General features: G+C 41.7%; 1 protein-coding gene and 1 non-coding gene across 2 annotated transcripts in view; one reads left to right on the top strand and one right to left on the bottom strand.

The window, feature by feature from the left end:
• ZMAT4 (zinc finger matrin-type 4) overlaps positions 1-12,212 on the bottom strand; it is a 349,149-nt gene that overhangs the window by 130,733 nt on the left and 206,204 nt on the right. The window lies entirely within an intron of this gene.
• Positions 4,410-4,528, top strand: LOC118888091. Its single transcript, XR_005018237.1, has one exon. It is a non-coding gene; the product is annotated as a 5S ribosomal RNA (ribosomal RNA).

The following is a 12,212-nucleotide window of genomic DNA, read 5'->3' as shown; positions in this document are numbered from 1 at the left end:
AATTTAGTGACCTGGAGAAATATTCAGGATATAATATAAATTAAAAGATGGAGGTTACATGTGGGATGTAAACCAAATTACTTATTAAATTATACACAGACATATAAAACTATATATGAAGGCTAGAAGACTATAAATAAAAATCTTAGCAGTGGTTATTTTTAAGTTGTGGATGATGAGTGATGTGGTTTATACTCATACAACCCTTGATGCAGGGGAAAAACATTTTTATTTTTCATCTTACATAGAGGTCACATTTCATGCGAACTTCTTTTAATGCAAAGTCTAGAAAACACTGCTTAAGGGACTTTTGGTGCCACAACAAGGTCTCAGATTAAACCTCACAAGATTTTCTTTGCACTGATTTATTTATTAATTTATTTTTGATGGGGGTGGGATAGGTTGGGAGAAAGCTGACTCAGTCAGAATATCATATAAAAGCTCCAGCTTCTCCTATTTCTCCAAAAGATATGGGGCAACTCCTTTCCCACCACAGCCGACCGTGAAATGGCTCTAAAGATTTAGGTAAAAGGAAGTATCTCTCTTCCTTCTCATCTGATATGTTTGGAAGTGAATACTGCTACCTGAAGCTGCAAGATAGGAAAATCCAGGTGCTATTTCTTCGATGCCAGGAAGGAAATTAAAGAACACTGTCAAATATCCCAAGTTCCAAAGTATGTACCATTAAACACTTCCTGAGAATAAACAAAGATGAGGGTGACTTACCAGAACCATCATTCCAATTCAATTTTGTATCAACAGTCTAAGTATAATCAGCCTATTAGTGAGAATTGCTTCCTCACCCATACTGCATTCATAGATCATCAGTCTTCATTAATACCCTATTCATAGATTATTGATTTTCATTAATATAGAATGATTCCCTCTGGTTCAGTCACTGATTAGGTTCTAAATACCTTAAGTACGCCTGTTTTCTGCAGAATCCTAATCTCTGAGAATAAGTCATTAAATAGAAGTTGAGAGGAGATAAAAGCCCTTTTATAACTTTCTCATGTTGTTTGACAAAAGAATCCTAAGGCTGTGGTACTCCACATTCTTTTACGCATTGGAAACAGGAGGATACCACGTAAGTTTCAGGAGGATAGAATCTTTATCAATTTTGTCCGCTGACGTATCCCAGGTGCCCAGAACCAGTGCGTGTTAAATCAAGTCTTGTGGAATAAGAGGACTCGTTTTTTCTCCATCAAGCTATCTATGTAAGAGAAGGAATCATGGTTTTACCTTAGGACATTCTGCTAAGATGATGTGATAGCATCCTCTCTGTCCAGACTGATCTTAAAAAGCCCTGCTGCGTTGTGGGTACAATACACTCATGGCATTCGGTTTTCAAACACTGTTCAGTTAAGGTGCTTTATTCCCTCTGAGTTCAGTCTCACAATCTTCAGTTATCACCTCTGTTCTCAAACTCTGTGCAGAAGTGCCCTGGATGATGCAGTGAACACACAGAAGGGCCCATACGATCTTTTAAAATCCTGAGAAAGCATAGTGAATCCATCAGATCCCGTGGGAACCACTATCTCCAGGTAATTCACAGTTTCAGCATGAGATGCTACAGTCCTTTCAGTGAGCTCATATTCCCATGAAGCTGGACTTCCAGAGGCTGCGTACCTCCAATCCATCCAACCAATCAATGAGGAACAGGAAATGAAGTTGACAAAGTCCAGTGTAATTCAAAGATTTGAGAAGTTACTCAGTGCCCAACAGGCAAACGCATCCATTAGTCAGTGTGGTTATTTAAGGATAAAGTACAAAATTAAGACTTCTTTCAATGCACGTGCATTATTTTTTTTTTATAAATTTATTTATTTTATTTATTTATTTTTGTCTGCGTTGGGTCTTCGTTGCTGCGGGCGGGCTTTCTCTAGTTGTGGCGAGTCGGGACCACTCCTCGTTGCGGTGTGTGGGCTCCTCACTGCGGTGGCTTCTCCTGCTGCAGAGCATGGGCTCTAGGCGAGCGGGCCTCAGTAGTTGTGGCTCACAGGCTCAGTAGTTGTGGTGCACGGGCCTAGTTGCTCTGCGGCATGTGGGACCTTCGCGGACCAGGGCTCGAACCAGTGTACCCCGCATTGGCAGGCTGATTCTTAACCACTGCGCCACCAGGCAAGTCCCGACGCGCATTATTTTTGCACACGGCTGCTAAGTCATTAGGACATAAATACTCATTAAGTTGTTTGGACATGAAGAGTTATGACATCCTACTGTATACTTTGCTTATTGCTTGAGCAAGAATTAATGACCTGCTAATTGGGCACTGCTCGAAGTGCCTCTCTTCACAAATCTCAGGTGAGAGGCAGAAAGTCAGCTTCCCGGAGAGAGACTCGACTCACTGCCACCCCCATGCCTGCCCCCAGCAGGTGCCATCCTTAGAGTGGTGAGCGGGAGAGCATCCCCCAGACCACAGCCAGTACTGTTAGAGGGCGAGGGAGGGCCGATGAGCTCACCCCTGGGAACGGATACTAACTCCTGCACTTTTCATTCTGCCATCGTTCTCCGGCGTCACCTAATCCATACGCCATGCTCAGGGATGGGAATGATTTACTTATCCAGCGGCATCAGCTATTCAACCGGGGAGCCAGCTTCCTGGATCGTTTCTTATAGCCTATGAATATTTACAGAGGATTCAAAGATGAGAAAAGTGATCAGTGCCAGAAGCACAGCGGAGATAAAGTGCAAGCTAAGTTTGGAGGAAGACAGAGAGAAAGAGGGTGGCCTTTTGGCCTGGGCTGGAGGGAAGCTGAAACTTGAGAAGTAATTTTAGGGAAGTTAGCGCGGATACTGTCCCCTGAGTAGAACACGTGCATCTACACTTTTCTTCTTTACCCTTAGGCAGCATCCCTCGTGGCCCCAAAGCGATCTCCTGGCTTCTCCATCCAGCCTCAGCTTTGAGTTACCTTAAGCCCACATCCCTAAAAGTAACATTGACCTCAATAACCCAGAGTTGGCAAGTTACGAAAATTGCCTCTACTTTGTATTTAAAACTATGAATATTAGCTCTGCATCTATCTTGCATGTATCTATCTGGTTAATCCAAATAATCTAGAAATAAAGTATTTTGCATTAACTGCCACTTAGAAACTGCTAAGTCTGAAGATTTGGTGTTCTTTGGAGTCAGCTCTATAAACCTCAAAGCAACCCGAGAACTTCCAGAGGTCAGACTGTGACACAGATGGGGTTACCCAGCCCCATCGTGCGAGCTGCCCCCTAATAGCTGGATCAAGAGAATCCAGAATATTAAAAGCTAAAGCAAGAAGGTTCTCCAGCCCCAAAGAGTTTAAGGACCCCACGGCCTTACACCACTGCTTCTGATCTTGAGCAGTGAGGTTGCTGGGTAGAGGATGATTGTATATAAGGAAGGGGTTTTAGGCTAGATAAGACTTTGAAGATAAATGCTAGAAAATCATTAGGCAATCCAGTTCCTGTGGAAACAGAAGCCTACTCAGAGCCCGAATTGTTTAGACGTATCATCCATAATCATTCCTTTAACTATGGTTTTGACCATAAATTGCACAGTGCATTGCCAGGCAGACACAGCCAAAAGGGAGTGTGTAAGAGAGAACAGAAAAGCTCTCAGCTGAAGAATTTTTAGGACAAGAGTGCCTTTAACAGCCAAGGAGGGTGAAGCCTCTTAACACTTGCTATCCTGAGTGTGCTCCAAGGACCAAGAGTATCAACATCGCCTGGCAGTTTACTGGAGATGCAAGTCTCAGGTCCAGTCCTGGACCACTGGATGAGAACCTACATTTATGAGAGCTTCACATGACTCATATGCAAATTAAATTTGGAAAGCACTGAATTAGGATTCAGTGGTTCCCATCCCTGGCTAAGGGTTAGAATCACCTGGGAGGAGTTGAATACTTATGGACTCTAGGCCACAACCCAGACCAATTAAATCAGGATCCCTTGGCTCAGGGCTAAGCATCAGTAGCATCAGTAGCACTTTTGCAAGATGCTTCTAGTGTGCGGCCAGGGCTGGGAACCATGGGGCTGAAGGAACACCCTCTGGCTTGGACCCCACATTCACCTTGACCTTCCCAAGCATCTGTGATTCCTTGTCTCATCCATTCGACTATAACTGGCACCGTCTTCCCCATGAGACGTACAGCACCACTCCGGCCCTCTTGGAATGGAAACATCTTTCATTTCAAGTGGCATCTTGTACAATGACGTGTAGAATTTAGAACTTGGAGCCTAGGCAGAGTCTTGCCGGGTTAGCACGAGGTCTCCCAGAGCACGTTTCCAACCCTCTCCTGTCAGAAGGAAGGTGTAACAGGCTCTAGACACCTTTTTGGCTGTTTTCCTGCAGATGTTAGTTTTTAAATAAACTTCCTTTTTCCCTCCTTATTCCAATTGACAGCTTTCTTATTTAATAAATACTAAAACTGTTTTAGGTCTATGGCCATACCACCCTGAATGCGCCCGATCTCGTCTGATCTCGGACGCTAAGCAGGGTCGGGCCTGGTTAGTACTTGGATGGGAGACCACCTGGGAATACCGGCTGCAGTAGGCTTTAAAAAAATAAAAAGTAAAAAATAAATTTTAAAAATTTAGAACTATTTTATTATGTTGCATTAATTCTACAGAAGATTATGTGCTTTCTTAAAAAAAAAATCAAAAGAGACAAAGGGGATAAAAAAATAACATGGTTTTTAAATGAAATCCAACCACAACTCAGGGTGGGGTTTCTAATTAGACAATAAAATGGGGCTAATTGTTCAACCTCATATCGTTGCTGTGAGGATTCAAAGTACCTGCTTGGTGAATGTTAGTTCCCAAGCATCCTGGCGACAGAGGAAACTATGACTGGAACTCAGATCTCCTAACTCCGGCTCCATGTTTTTTCCACTGCCCCACACTGACTTTATTATTATTATTTTTTTACATCTTTATTGGAGTATAATTGCTTTACAATGGTGTGTTAGTTTCTGCTGTACAACAAAGTGAATCAGCTATACGTATACATATATCCCCGTATCCCCTCCCTCTTGAGCCTCCCTCCCACCCTCCCCATCCCACCCCTCTAGGTGGTCACAGAGCATCGAGCTGAGCTCCCTGCTGCGCTGATTTTAGTTCTGCCACAAGTGGGCCCAGAGGCTGGCCCAGCAAAGATTGGGAACGCGGTGAGCATGAGGAAGGGCAGTGTTGGGTGAGAATAGGCTGACGCAGTGGTGATGAAACGTTCAGGGAGCTTGCTGTAAGTGTCTGGTTACCAAAGTAAACGGCACACGTTGTAGAATGATACATAAGAGCCAGAGAGCTGGCTCTCGGAAGAACGGGGCATCAGTAACGGTTAAAGGATTCGGAATGGCTGAACCAGAAGAAAGGAGGCTGCAGACTTATACATCTTGAGACTCATAGAGGACTATGGCATCTGGACCAACGGCCAGCTGTTTTCCAAAGCTGCTCAGAGAGGGAAACAGATTGAGTCTGGAACAGTAGGCCTTTGGAAGACAGGTAGCTTAAGGGACTACATGCCTGATGTGAAGCAGGCTTCCTGGCCTTGGGATGGGGATCTGAGGGAGGTTTACAGAATGTGAGCATTATTAATACCCAGTGGTGGAGAGGAAGAGTGTTTAAATCACACCAGATACTGGGACTTAGAATGAAATGGAACTTTACTGGAAACAGATAGATAGATAAGATGCTAAGTCCAGATTCTGTGAATTTCTAGGTATAACTAGTCTCTGGATGAAACATAACATTTTTTTTCCAAAAAGCAAAATCCTTGAATATTAAATCATCAGGGTTAAACAGATATATGGACATCTTTCTTTCTGACTTATTTTGACTAAAAAATCCCCTCCCCTTGGTATTAAGAAAGATCAAGGAAAACATTGCCAGAGTTAGTTTTCGCCTCCCTCGCCCATCAGCATTCTTGATCTATTAGTTCTGCTATCTGAAAATGAAAATTCAAGTATTAATATTTCATCCGCTCTATTGACTGAAAAGCAAAATGAAGATGTCATGATTAGCGCTTTGCACTAATCGAGATGTAATTACAGTGAGAATTCGTGAGGAGGCCTTTAACCCCAGACTCCTGCTGCCCGGGTAACTGATTCCAGCAGGTGGGAGAGAGTGGCCATCATGCCTTCCAGTGACCAAGGGCTCCTGGCTTCCAAAGACCTTTGTTTTGAGGGCTGCACTTGGAACTCCCAGGTGGTGTCTTTAGCCAGTATCGTTAACTGTAAGAGTGGCTGCAACTCCTGCCCCCTCACAGTAGACAACATCCTCTTGAAAACCTAGATGGATTTTCCATTAAAGCCATAAACTAGTGTGTGCCCACCAGACAAGTGAAGAGAGTCACTTAGCAGGAAATCCTACAAAGGAGAAGCAACTTCTCTGGAGGCTGATCATACAGTAAGAAAGCATGAAATGTCATCTTTCTGTTTTCAGGCAGGGAAACTTGCTTGGTGTCTGGATCACATGACACTTTATCATGCAGGATAACCCCTGGAGAAACTGCCTATTTTCCTACAGACTCACTTCATGAAGAGGAAAGGTGCTTTTCTATCGCATTCCAACATGAGAGCCTTGAAGCTGTGGTTTTCCTCACCCCCACGAGAGAAGGAACCCATGCATTTGTTCTGGGCTGGCTGAGAGGCAAAGGGATCTGAGTGTCAGAGGTGTGTGACTGATGTCAGGAAAGGGATTGTTAGGGACTAGGAAAAAAAGAGGATTGTACGTATGGGTAGAGACCTGGGTGTCCAAGGTGGCAGGATGTCCCGGGAATGTCTATAATGGGACCACGGCCTTCTCTTTGAAAGCCTAGCTTGGCACAGAGGGGATGAAACCACCAAAGAAAGTCACTGACCTGGAGGAATATGCCAGGCTGCACAGGCAGAGAGGAAAGTGAGACCCACTTCTGAGGAAGTCCTGGGTCTTCACCTTGAACCTGTGGAAGCCCAGCACCCAGCAGCCTCCTGGGTGATCAGAAAGTAGCCAGAGCCCACAGGCTGAGGGACCGCTTTGAGGGCACCCACATGCTTCTAGGCCCCTGTGTGGCCCTGAAGATGGAGAGGGTACCCCAAGGAATGACCAAGACTGGCCTTCTCACCAAGCTTCAAGGCTAGAGGACAGAAGTCTTGTAAATTGATTTTTTAAATATAAAGAAATTTAATATTTGTGGCACTCAAGTATTATCCAGTAATTCACACTTACTGCATCTGATTACTGAAGAAACCAAACTGAGTGTTAAGCAAGACTTTTAAGGCCGATGTTTAAAATACATAGATGTTTCAGAGGATGAGAATACAGTCTGGGACATTTACTACCAACTATTTTAGGTGGAATGCTTACTCTACAAGTGCCTTCTCGATTTCATAAACTAGACAGTTTTAGGGTTCTTGTCTTTAGTCAATAATTTAAGAGTTGTTGCCAGAAAATCTCTCACTCAGTTTTCTGAATCATAATGCATTCTGTGTGGATGCCGAGTCCTGCCCATGCCTCTTATTGACACCTTCAGAGTAAGCACAGGAAGTTGATTGTTTTACTGGTCTACTGTATTCCTTCCTAAAAATGTGTCAAAGAACACTTTCTGGAATAAAGGTATAACTGCATCATAAAAGCTGCCCAAATCATCAACTATCCTATACTGCTGTTGGATCACCCAGAGGAGAAAAGTGAGCTTGTGGTATTTAAAAAGATTTGTGAAAATCAGCTGGGAGGTAGCCTCATTGTTGAAATCTTTAATTCTACCCAATCACCGATGCGTTGTTTTATTGGTCATCAAATATAAAATAAAAAGACAGTAGCCTTGATCTAATCATTGTTCCAAGCCTCTTATGATCATGACCGAAAGAATCTGGCTTACCTCTCATGCTAATTCCTTTAAAACCTGATTCCCTTTCTGACTTACTTCACTCTGTATGACAGACTCTAACTCCATCCGCCTCACTACAAAAAATGCTAACACATATATATGGAATCTAAGGGAAAAAAAAAAAAAGGGTCATGAAGAACCTAGCGGCAAGACGGGAATAAAGACACAGACCTACTAGAGAATGGACTTGAGGATATGGGGAGGGGGAAGGGTAAGCTGTGACAAAGTGAGAGAGTGGCATGGACATATATACACTACCAAACGTAAAACAGATAGCTAGTGGGAAGCAGCTGCATAGCACAGGGAGATCACCTTGGTGCTTAGTGACCAACTAGAGGGGTGGGAGGGAGGGAGATGCAAGAGGGAAGACATATGGGAACATATATATATGTATAACTGACTCACTTTGTTATAAAGCAGAAACTAACACACCATTGTAAAGCAATTATACTCCAATAAAGATGTTAAAAAAAAAAAACAAAAAAAAAACCTGATTCCCTATAGGGTAGTCAGCGGCCTGACTTGTGTGTTTTCTCCTGACAGTGTGACACAAGGGAAAGATCACCGCAAGAGAAGAGAAGCCTCTTTGCCATCAACCAGTTTTATCACTTTGGGCAAATAATGTCATCTCTCTAGCCTTCAGTGTCCTCATCGGGAAAATGAGGTGGTTGAAATAATAATTGCTAAGAGCGTTCCCGTTCTGCAACTCTATGAATCTATTACTTGTTGCATTCATAAGCATCAGAAAAGCCACAGTCATCATTGGAACAAGTGCACTGATCTGAGGACAATGCCTTAGAACAAGTCAGCTTTCCTAATTTAAAAGAAAACACACCACTACGAAGATCTGCCTGTTGGACAAACTATTGTTTGCATCTATTAAAACAAGTATCTAGACAGTTTATGCCAGGCACACCAAATAACATGGTTCGGATGATAGAACTGCTGTGGTGGAGAAAATCTTCAATGCAAATATGAGGCACTGATTGGATCTGAAATGCATATATTATTCAAAACGCGAATTTGTTTAAGTTTCAAACAGATCCAGAATACCCTTTTCTTTATTCATTCAACAGAGAACTCAAATAAGCAGTTGGGTATCAGCCGTAGAAATTTATGGAAAAGTTCTAAATCTCTGTCTGTCTCGTTTTCAATAGGAAATAAGGGGGAAAAAGGAGAGAAGCAACAAGATTTCAGAAGAGGAATATACGATAAATACACCCACACACTGGACAAGCAGAGTGGACAAGATCATTGCTTGTCTATTTCCTTCCCCACACAGTGGTTCACTGTTCCCACAAATGAGAAATCCTTTTTTTTTTTTTTTTGAGCTTCATTTTTTTAAATTGAGAGACATTCTTGATTGAAGGTGTATAAATATCTGTCTCTGTGGCTTTATTGCTTCCAGTCATCTTAGTGAGAGTCTTGGGGGTTGAACTGTGCTGTTCATTAGGTAAGCAAATGTCTGTAGATCATTTTACGAAGAATTATTTATCCTCACCTAGAGATCAAGGGAAAAGCCTTAGAAAATGCAATCAAAAATCCTGGGTTCAAGTTCTGATTATATATTTCACTATGTGACACCAGGCAAGTCACTTTACCCTATAGAGCCTCAGTTTCTTCATCAACAAAATGGAGCTAATAATACTTTGTATTTATTATGAAGATTAAACGAAACAATGAAGGCAATATTTCTGAAATAGTATCTTTTTTTTCGGGGGGTGGGAAATCCAGGGTGAGATAATATCTTAACAATTATCAGTTACGATCATTGATTTTATCATTAGGTTAAAAAAATATATATATATATATATCTCATTAGGTTAGATTCAGCCTGCTCAACTACAGTTTTACCAGAGGGCAGGATCTTTTAAATATGATATATTTTTGCCTCACTGTTGAGAGATGAAAAGACTTTTTGAAAGCTACAGTTTATAAATGTAACGAATATAAAGTAACTTTTGTCATGTAGACAGTTGATTCTTGTTATCCGTGGTAGTTATATCCTATAAACTCTCCAAGAATACTGAATTAGTAAATACTGACTGAGTATTCCTTGGGGAAATAGAGAGTTAGGTTCCTGTGAGCCTGTGGTCACATTCTGATCAACTAACTGGTCAATACAGAATCTTGTTTTACGTGTGCTTCTGTTTAAAGACACCTTCTTTAATATATATTTTTGAGTCACTAACATTTAACTCAAAGCCAACACATTACAACTCATGCCTGAACAAAGCTTATCTAAACACACACATTTTCCCCGTAAGGCACATCACAGCCTTCTTGCACTTAGGAAAACTAGACAGCACTCCAGGGCCGTAACGGGGAGCCATTTTAAATGGCAAAATTTCCAACAAAAAGCACAAAAATGCAAAACACCTGGCAGGAAATAGATTGCAAAAAAGGCACTTGTTTGCAGTATGAGGGTTGAAATTTCAAAGATAGAGTGTTGCCTTCCGCTGAGAACATACACATGGGGCAACTCAAATTTTTCACCACTTTGCACACATCTGTGAGTGCCCATGAAATGCCATGAGTGCTGATTTTGTGGTTAAAAATAAATTTTAGTGAGTAGGTGAGTTCACAGATACAAAATCCCACAAATAATGAGGATTGTGTGTTTGTGTATACTTATGTAAGTATTTATACACAATCATATATTCATTCAATAATTAATCATGAGGCATGCACTATAGTAAGTATTTTAGATATATATTCTTCCTCATTACAATAATTATATAATCTCAGTATCACTATAATCTTACCAATATGAAATTGAGGGCTGAGGACTTAAAATCACTTGTAAAATTCACACAAATAGAACCAGAATTTAAAGCTGAGTCTGATTTCAGGGCCTATGTTTGCCCTCTACTTTATTCTGTGTTTCACCAATTTGAGTCAAGCCAGTGATGTCTGAGAGTTATATAAAAGAAAGTGCTCAGTATCCATTCTGGCTAAGAATGATGGATGTATTCATAAAAGCTTATATGTGAAACAGTAACTTTCAGGGACAATGTATCAAGCAGGATGGATTAGGCTCTCCTGCAGTAACAAACAGCCCCCAAGTATCACAATAAAGGCCTCTTTTTTGCTCTTGCAAAGTCTAGTGTAGGTTGAATGGCCCTCCTCCATCCTGTAGCCCGGTCTTAAGACATCTGCTCCCAACCAATTGAAAGTCTGGGGAAGGTAGGAAGCAAAGGGTGTTTGGATGAGGATTGTCTCTGCCACAAACACAAATAAATTTTCCCGTTAATCCTAAATATAATACCTAACCATATAGACTATGGGTAATCTTGGATCTCACTTTGATTAATGGTAGACAACGGGAAATACCTGTAGTTTAAAGGTTTTATTCTAAGCTTCAAATTTCTTCTAAATCATTCACATTTTCTTCAAGAAAACTTTTTAAAGGACAGTTAAAGGATGTTTTCTTTTAGGATTTTCTTTAGGGTTTTGAGTCAGAGCTCAGTCTCATTCTTATTTCAATTATTTTGTTTGTATGGGTTGGTCATAAAGAGAAAGGGGAAAAATCACTAGCTAGCAAGCATAATATCGGGGCCAGTGACTTCAGTTAAATGAAGGTGGTTGTATCCTGTGTTGAACAGTGTCTCCCCTCAAATTCATGTCCGCTCAGAATTTCAGAATGGGAACTCCTTTGGAAATAGGGTTTTTGCAGATATAATTATTTAGACTAAGATGGACCATACTGGATTAAGGTGAGCCATAGATCCAATAACTGGTATCTTTATGAGAAGAGGAAAGGACACACAGATGCAAGGGAGGAAGGTCATGTGACGATGGAAGCAGAGATTGGGATGATGGACAGAAAGCCAAGGACTGCCAGAAGCCTCCAGAAGGTAGGCAAGGATTTTTCCCCAGAGCCTCAGTGTGAGCGAGGCCCTGCCCACACCTTGATCTCAGACTTCTAGCCTCCAGAACTATGAGCATAAATTTCTATCGTTTTAAGCCACCCAGTTTATGAGAAGTTGTTACAGCACCCCTGGGAAACTATACAGATCAGACCTCAGATTTCAAATAAGAATTTAAAATCAGGAGGTATAAGCATATGAAGGTTTTGATCAAATCTGGTTATAATTTCATCTCTTTCATTTTCTAAATGTCTTTGAATTTCAGGCCTAGTGGAGATATTTGCTATCACTCACATCTTGCAGCTTCTCTGGAGAATTCCTTGCTCTCAACAAGAGGGAGCCACTGGCCTCCCCTCATTCTCTGTTCTCAAGGTACCTCCCCAAGGCTCGTCTCTCTAACTTCCCCCCATCTGTCCTGATCTCTCCACTAACCCCTATCCGGTGTCTCCCCAGCTTCTCAAAGGTGTGTGGTCCTGGGGAATGTTTCATTTTATACACACACACCT

The sequence above is a fragment of the Balaenoptera musculus genome, chromosome 21 (assembly GCF_009873245.2).
Source record: "Balaenoptera musculus isolate JJ_BM4_2016_0621 chromosome 21, mBalMus1.pri.v3, whole genome shotgun sequence".
NCBI lineage: Eukaryota > Metazoa > Chordata > Mammalia > Artiodactyla > Balaenopteridae > Balaenoptera > Balaenoptera musculus.
The sequence above is the reverse complement of the archived record's forward strand: the minus strand, read 5'-3'. Positions and strand labels throughout refer to the sequence as shown.